The sequence below is a fragment of the Arvicanthis niloticus genome, chromosome 1, assembly GCF_011762505.2.
Source record: "Arvicanthis niloticus isolate mArvNil1 chromosome 1, mArvNil1.pat.X, whole genome shotgun sequence".
NCBI classification, from domain to species: Eukaryota; Metazoa; Chordata; class Mammalia; order Rodentia; family Muridae; genus Arvicanthis; species Arvicanthis niloticus.
The window spans coordinates 59,527,193-59,535,549 of NC_047658.1; the positions used below are offsets into that span (position 1 = coordinate 59,527,193).

The window sequence follows — 8,357 nt, forward strand, 5'->3', positions numbered from 1 at the left end:
TATGTGTGTTCTTCATGTAGACTGAATATCATCTAGCAATGACAGTCTTAGAGGTGTTAGAGAGGCATTATTTTGTATCATAAAAAGTTTACTTAGCATCCAAACATGTAGTACCTTTCTTTTGATTCATAAATTTGGCTCTCTATATTTTATCACTGAATTGTTCATGTTTTAGGACATCGGGTTCTTCAGCCTTTGGCCTTGTAAAATCGTGTGAGACGAGAATCCATGTCTTAAACGAGGCCCGTCACATCTCAGATGTGCAACCTTGCTGACGTGGGACTGTAGCTCAGGCCTGTCCAGCATGACACAGGTTGAGTTCCAGTCCTAGCTCATCTACAGTGCTGAGCAGCCTGGAGAAAATGACTTAATTCTTTACCCTGCAGCTCTCTCACCTTTGAAATGTGTATAACGATTGCTCTGTGGCCTCATAGGCTTCAACCGGAATCATGAGATCATGAATTTGTGTTTTATGAACTGTGAAGAGCAGCACACGCTATTGAGAAAAATGTAATTTTTAAAAAGATAATTAAGGAAAGAGAGCAGAAGAGATGTTTAATTGCAAAATGTTCCATGAAATTCTGTTACATTGTAAAAAAAAAAAAAAAAAAACAAAACTATAAGAACACCAGGAAAAGCAAAAGATGGAAGTAACATGTTTTGTTTGTAGATCAGTAAAGATACAATTCTTTAACAACCATTTTTAGATTATGTTTATTATCATTGTGTGCATATGGTGTAGGGGCTGGGCATATATATGCCATGGCATACAAGTGGGGGTCAGAGGCAGCCTTATGGGGTCACTTTTCTCCTTCCACCTTTTTATGGATTCCAGGGATCAAACAGATCATTAGGCTTGCAGAGCAAGTTTTCTACTGAGCCATCTTGTCAAGCCCAGATACAATAAAAACAAAACTTTTCATAAACATTTATTAATCATATGTATCAGTGGGATTCCATGTGATATTTCCAAATAGACATTGATTAAACTTAGCCTCTCTTTATCCTCCTTTCCCTTTCACTGGTGAGTCTATATCCAGGTCTATTATTTACTTCCCACGTATGAGAGAGAACATGGAGGATGCTGTGTCCCTCTGTGTTGAGTTTATTTCAATTGACACGTGTCTTCCAGTTCCAACTATTTTGCTGCCAAGGACTACAGATTCTTCAAGACTAAATACCATTCTATTACCTATCTGTCTGTCTATCTATCTTGTGGGTCTGTAGCTCACTCGTGGGCATGGGTTTCATTGGGCTGAGTTGTGGTTCCTGCACGTCTGCCACCCACGCGGCTAGAACTTGTGGCTCACGGAGCAGAAGCACGGGAATTTGGATGAGTTCACTCCATGCGGCAGGCAGATGTTGGGCTGGGAGACTTTGGGCTGGGAGAAGTCGTAGAATTCCGCTCCGGCTGTGGGGAGATCTCAGTCTGAGGTCCCAAGGGGGCAGAGCTCTTGGGTAGGAGGTCTCTGGGCCAAGACAGCTGGTTAGAGACCAGCTGATCTCAGCCTTTGGGTTCCCAGACACCGCTGGGAGGCTGCAGAAGCATTGAGATGGGGGTAGGGGTGGGGGATACGGGCTGGATCAGCCCACCGGCGAGGTGCTCCGCAAGGTAGAGACTCTTGGTAGAGGCGACTCACTTGGCTGGGTCATGGCTGGCTCGGCTAGCTTGCTTGATTTGGCAGCCTCCATGGCTGGAACACAGAGAGGTCCTCCATCAGGAGATCAGGCGGCCACTCATTAGTTGAAGGCCTCCTCTATGGTTCTCCACAGTGTGCCCCAAAGACATGAGGAAGTCCATGGTTTTAAAAAGGGTTATTTTCATGGCAGAAAGTGAATGAAGCTGTATCCTGTGTCCTCAGGTGGGCCTGAGGTTAAATATCTTTTGCAAGGAGGAGGGTCTGGGAAGGAATGCTTAATTGGCTATGCCCTCTGGCCTTTAGGTATTTCATTTATATGGAGATCTCTTGAGGTTCTGCAGCCTGTAATCATGCCCTCTACCTGTGCTATGTGACCGAAGGCCACAAACCTTTCTTTGGGAGGGGCTGTGGATGGCTGAAGCTACGTGAAAGGGCCCAGGAGCAAGGCCAAATTCCTACCATCCCATTAGGGTCACCAGGGTTCAAAACAGACTCAACTTGGTACCCCACTGCCTCTCACAGGCCACCATCCCACTCTATCTATCTATCTATCTATCTATCTATCTATCTATCTATCCATCTATCTATCATATATCACTTATAAGAGAATGTTTGTTTTATCCATTCATTCATAGGTGGCTATGTATGTTCTTTCCCTGTCTTGGCTATATGAATAAACTACAATAAACATAGATGGTGAAGTACCTTTGGTATTCAATGCCTTCGGATAAATACCCACTTGGTAGCTTGACAGCACTGTGTAAAAAAAAATACAAGATAAACACTTAGGAGGGATGTTTACTGTGGCTTACAGTTTTAATAGCTCCATTCTACACTCATCTATGGCATTGATCTATGATGAGGCAGAACATCAATGTAGGTTATACCTCTTGGTCTGACACTGCTCACTTCACAGCAGTCAGGAAGCAGAAAGATAGGGGAAGAAGCTGAGACAATCACAATATTCCATTAAAGGACACACTTTTTCCTCTAGACCTTATCTCCTAAAGGTTTCAACACTTCCCAATTATGCTCACGCTAAATACACTGATCTCAGTGGTGGTTAATTGTGTGTGTGTCTGTGTGTGTGTGTGTGTGTGTGTGTGTCTGTGTGTGTACAGGCATAGATGTTGAGGTATCTGTACATTCATGGATGTTTTTAATGTGGGTATAACTGCACACTTATGTGGGTATGTATGCACATACATGTGTAGGCTAAGAGGTCAACCTTAGGTGTTTCAAAGGAGCAGCCTATCTTGTGTGTGTTTGTTTTTGTTTGTTTGAAGCAAGGTCTCTCATTAGCCTTGAAATCACAGGTTAGGCTAGTTGGCTGGCCAATGAATTCTAGGACTCTGCCTGTCCCCATCTCTACAACACAGGGGTTACAAGTATACACTACCATGCCCAGCTTATTTATGTGGATTCTGGGATCAAACCTAGATCCCCATGCCTTCGCAGCCAACATCTTACCAATCAAGCCCTCTCCCCTTGCCCAGATAAATCTACTTTTAGCTTTCTTCAGAATTCCCACACCACTCATTTTAATGGTGACACTAGCTCACATGAATAAAATATGTTAAAGGGCAAAGAGGCAACACCTCTTCTCTCTCAATACATGCCAGTGATTGACCAACCAGAACATCATTCCTAATTGTCTGTAACTAACACTGACAGCCCAGGTTCCATGATACCATGGTGTTGTTGCTCTATAGAAGACTCTGGGTCACAGCCCATAAAGTTGAAAAGTAGGCTTGCTCTTGCTCCTGTTTTAGAAAGTCATTAGGTATGCCAACCTGTCTTCCGAGTTGTTCTGTTGACATGACATCTAACCTTAACCTCAGCTGCATCTACTGGTCCCTAAACTAAAGAAGTGACAGCTTCTCATCATCCTGCTTTTCAAAGGCTCAGAGAGATGGCCCATTGGCTTAACAATAATCGTTTGTAATACAGTTGTAGTCAAGGAGCCATACATACTCAATCAAATCCCTACCCTTTGTATCTCAGTCCATTGCTCATACATAACATAGACACTGGGGTAGGATTTAGTAAAGTTTTCTTAAAAAGAGACATAGAAATTGATATGATACTCTAGCTAGTCCAAAAAGGGGCTCAGAGAGCTAACAAGTACCCCTTCTACTACTCATCAGGTCTTGTTCATCTAAGAATTCCAAGGGGCAAGCGGATTTCACCACAATTTCAGATCCTTAGGCCACACAGCACGCTCTCTTCAATCCCCTCTTCTCCTAGGTGTGCTTGCTTTCCTTTGAAACCTTTAACCTCTCTTATCCAAGCCTCCTGTTCTCAGTACTTGATGGAAGTAATGAGGATTCCTTTGAAAGTCGTGGAGGTTTGGAAGCATGAGGTAGTTGTTAGTAGCACTAGGATTTTGCTTTGCAACCGGGTTATGAACACATGTCTTTTCCACTTCCATGAACTCTCCCAGGGCAAACCATGGTCTCATTCATCCTAGTATTTCTGCTTCTCACCAGCTGCTGGAACACAGAGTTTCCGGGACTGGAGGCTTTGAAATGGGAGAGAAATTGCTATGCTCACTCCTCTCTACCTTCACAGATTAGGACAAAGGTACTGGGCATGAGAGGGACACCACTCACCTGTCTCAGTCCAGTTTTCATTTTTCCCACTGTGTGTGGGCCGGGGTGCCTGGAATAATGGAAGCACACAGACAGTACATTTAAGTCCTATCTTTATTACTAAATTAGCTGTATAGCAATTAGGTTAATTTCTCAGGTCCTCGGTATACTCATCTATAAGACAGAATTAAGTATATTTTATTTTTTCCATATTTTTTATGATTGGAAATACTAAAATAAGAAAAATAAGAGCTAGGTGGATCATATGTGTATTATCATCCCCACTGCCTCATGTTTGTGCCTGGTTGCTAGATGCAGCCTCTTGGTCTTTAGAAGAGAGTGCCTGGCCTGATCTCCCTTGTCCTGGCACCACCTGCCTGAGCCTGGACAGATCCAGATTCAGGCACTTAATTGCTAGAGGCAGAAGATGTCAGCAATCTGTGGCTCTTGGTCCTCACTGGCCAGAACAGATCCTACAGCTATGCTCCCTCTCTCCACTTGTTAACAAGACACCCAGCCATGGCGAGGACACAGCTTCCATCACAGTCACAGCAGTTCGAAATTAAGTAGCAGAAGGAACCATGGGTTCCATCTATTCCCTCCTTGATAATACTGCAGAAATGCTCCGTCCTAAGTCCCAAATATCTTACAAACTATTTCCATCGAGAGGAAAAATGCAGACCATGCTCCTTTGTTCCCTATAGCAGCCGGTCATTCAGTTTGTGGCCAGTGCTGACTGTAACTGGGTCTTTCTTTCATTGAAGACAAACAGATGGCCCTGGGGGTCCATGCATTGATCCTGGCTCTCCTTTCCACAGTCATGTAGAACACGAGATCCCTTATCTTACTGGACCCTACACATCTCTAAAAAATAAGGTCATTTTTCATATGTTACCTCTTTGGAAATGGCTATGTGAAGTTCACAGGAGCATACCATTTCAGTTTTACCAAAAATGATTGCCTTGCACACAGTAGGTTCTCAATAACTATAAATACAAATAAATAAATATCCTCTTACCATGTACTTTTAGTCCACTGATTGCTGTATACTCATTCTATTTTTAAATTTTATGTGTGTGTGTGTGCTTACCAGAGTATATGTATGTACATCATGTCCATAAAGATGTCCATAGAGGCCAGAAGAGGGTGTTGAATCCCATGGAACTGGAGTTACAGGTGATCGTGAGCCACTGGGAATTGGCTGATGTGAGTATTGGGAATTGACCAGTGTCCTTGTCAAGAGCAGCAAGTGCTCCTAACCACAAAGCCATCTTTCCATCCCCCATACTCAGACCTTGCTGAGAGAAGCCTCTAATCGAATTCTGTAGACACTGTGTTGCTGGAGAGGAAAGATCATCAGTTTGTGATATCAACAGACTTCTTACAATTTAGATTTTAATAAAAGCAATATTTTTCCTTTAAAATATTTTAATTAAGCCATTTTGAATTTTGAAAACTTCTTGGCACTCTTTCAGGAGTCAATAAAACTTTAGATCAGTAATGTTTGTTGCACTGAGTTTCCTGGTACAGATGTCTAAGATGGAACATCCAGCAGAGAGTCAGGTATGACACTGATCTGGCCTCTCCTTCATTTTCTACAGGATCTCAAAGGCTTTCCAAGGCATTTGGATGAAACTCAAATGCTTGGGCGTGAACAAGTCACAGTTCCAACTATCCAGATGGAGCCAAGAAGTCTGGGACCAACTGTGGGGCCCCAAGAGTGCTAACTTGTTTATTATGGATGAGAATATGGGACTCTCGCCCAGCTGTATCCAGCATATATAATTGGCATTTTCAATGTGCAACACAGACTTTAAGTCATCCTTGAACCCCAAGATTACCTGGCATCACGCCAATGTTGACAGAGAAAGTGAATGCCAAGCAAGTGGAAAACAGTGCTGAGGCAAAACCACAATGGAAACTTCTAGGAAGGATTTCACCATGGTCAGTAGAATGCACCGATCGTCACAAAGTGCCTGAACCACTTTGCACATTGCTTCCTTTCCCTTCAAGGGAAAAGGGAGAGGCTGTGTTTGAATGTCCCCTTTGTAAACGGGAGGAGATGTGGAAAAGACAAAGTTAAAATCAAATACTTAGAGCCATCAGAAAGCCCCCTTTAGGCTCAGAGAATTGGAGGATATCGACAGGGTTATAAGTCAAGGAAACCACTAGGGGGCAATCCAAGAATGGGGAAAAATCAGCAGCAGCCAAGAAAAGTTGCTTTTTATAACATCCGAAGAAAGCTGAGATCACATGGTAAGCAGAACAAGGTGATATTTCAAAGTGTTGATTTTTACCCAAGGTTACCACTCTTGACTTGGGAATTCCTGGTAAGTGATCAGAAACACTAAGCAACAACTCTCTAAATAGAATTATGCTAGCAGGAGAAACCACAGGCCTAGGGCAGTGCATCTGACGGGTTTAAATCCCTTCTCCAGGGCGGTGGGAAACTTCCAAATGCTCGCAAATTGGAAAGAAAGTTAATTAATGGTACAAAAATGTGACCAGAGAGTAAAGAAAGTCTGAGCACAGTTGGCTAGTGTTTATATGCCAACAGACTCACACATAGTTTGCTCTACCCAACTCTGGCTGTTTGATAAAAGATATACTGAAAGGAATATGATTACACACGCTGATGCCCAGGTTTATAGATTCAAATGTGATCACGATGTTTTATCCTTTTCCACAAGTCTCATGAAAAGTTAGATTTTTTTCAAGTCAAATTCCCCTTTCTCCCAATAAGCCTTGATGGCATTCTACTATATTTAAGAACTCAAAAAGAACAGAGCATGGAGCATTAGAGATTTTATAGAATAGAAGAAAAGTCCCAATTAAGGCGATCAATAAAGAATCATTCTCCCTGATAATGTACTGTAGTTGACCAACAAAGATCTTCCCGGCAGTGGGAAAGCAAAGTGAGATATTTGTGTGGAATTTCCTATCTTTGCGTTTGACTGCTCTGGCAATTATCTGGGAGTAGTAAAGCATGTCATTTTAAAAAGAAAATGTTCTGTGTCCCAGAATGGCTTATCCACAGAGGACATTAGTCACACTTGGGTCACACTGGTTTGCCTAACATGGCATTTTTCCCCATCGGGGAACTGGATATAGAATCTGTATTAATAAATCCAAGAAAGGGAATGCAGCAGTGAGGCTGGACACTAACTGGGAGATTTATTAAAGTATATGGGAGGTACTCAGCTAGTTGAGCTCACAAAGTGGTAATTACATTTCACTGATGCCAAGGTATTTCTGTAGAGAGGGTGATTCCTGAGCCTTGGGAAACGGGGCCAGGGTCTTCATTACAGTGATGCACAAACATCTTGAACACACAGATGTGCAGCATTATCTCTGAAGTTCTGGGATGACCATGGAGGTAGGACCAGTACCCATTGTTAAATATTTTCTGGGTAAGTAATTACAACTGGAGAGATGGGAAAGGGCAAGCTGGGGTGGGGGGAGAGCTTGGCCAATGATGGAAGATAAAAACAACAGGTGTGTTCAATAGAGCTCGGCTGAAAGCCAGACTGCATGAGTCTAGAGAGCAATGGAGAAGAAACTTGATCAATATATACATATAATATATGTTATATATTATATATAGGATTCAAAGGTAAGAAAATGAAATTTGGGTTTGAGTGACCCAGTTATAGTCAAGGGGAAGCATAACGAGATCAAGTCTTTGCTTCAGACATGTCTGAGGCAGCCAAGACTAGCTGGGAGGTTCACACTCTAGTCTAGAGGCTGCTGTCCTCATTTTAAAAGGAGCAAATGGCATGAGACTAGCGGCAAGGAGCTGGAGAGGGGGCAGATAGAACAGACCACTAAGCAACCAATCGCCTGAGTACATGTGAGATGTGCTGAGGGAGCAGCACATGGATTACTGCACAAGTCACAACAAAGATCTGTTTTATCACTGAGTGATTCTTAATGCTGGGCCACAGGACAACAGTCGGAGATAGAACAGAATTCAACTGTTGCTCTTACAAGGCTCATACTCTAGTACGGAAGACAGATATAAACAACAGCAATGGTGTAATACCTGCTAGGACAAGACAGGACAGGGCACAATGTGTAAATAAGATAGGGTGGGTAGGGTATGGTGAGATAGGATGAGAAAGGGTAG

The 8,357-nt window shown here is 42.8% G+C and overlaps 1 long non-coding RNA gene across 1 annotated transcript; it reads right to left on the reverse strand.

Moving 5' to 3' along the window:
* Positions 1 to 665: 665 nt before the first annotated feature.
* Positions 666 to 7,102, reverse strand: LOC143442921 (uncharacterized). Its single transcript, XR_013111550.1, has 3 exons — positions 5,322 to 7,102; positions 4,253 to 4,301; positions 666 to 2,396 (listed from the first exon to the last, which is right to left on the reverse strand). It is a non-coding gene; the product is annotated as an uncharacterized LOC143442921 (long non-coding RNA).
* Between the last annotated feature and the right edge of the window lie 1,255 nt (positions 7,103 to 8,357).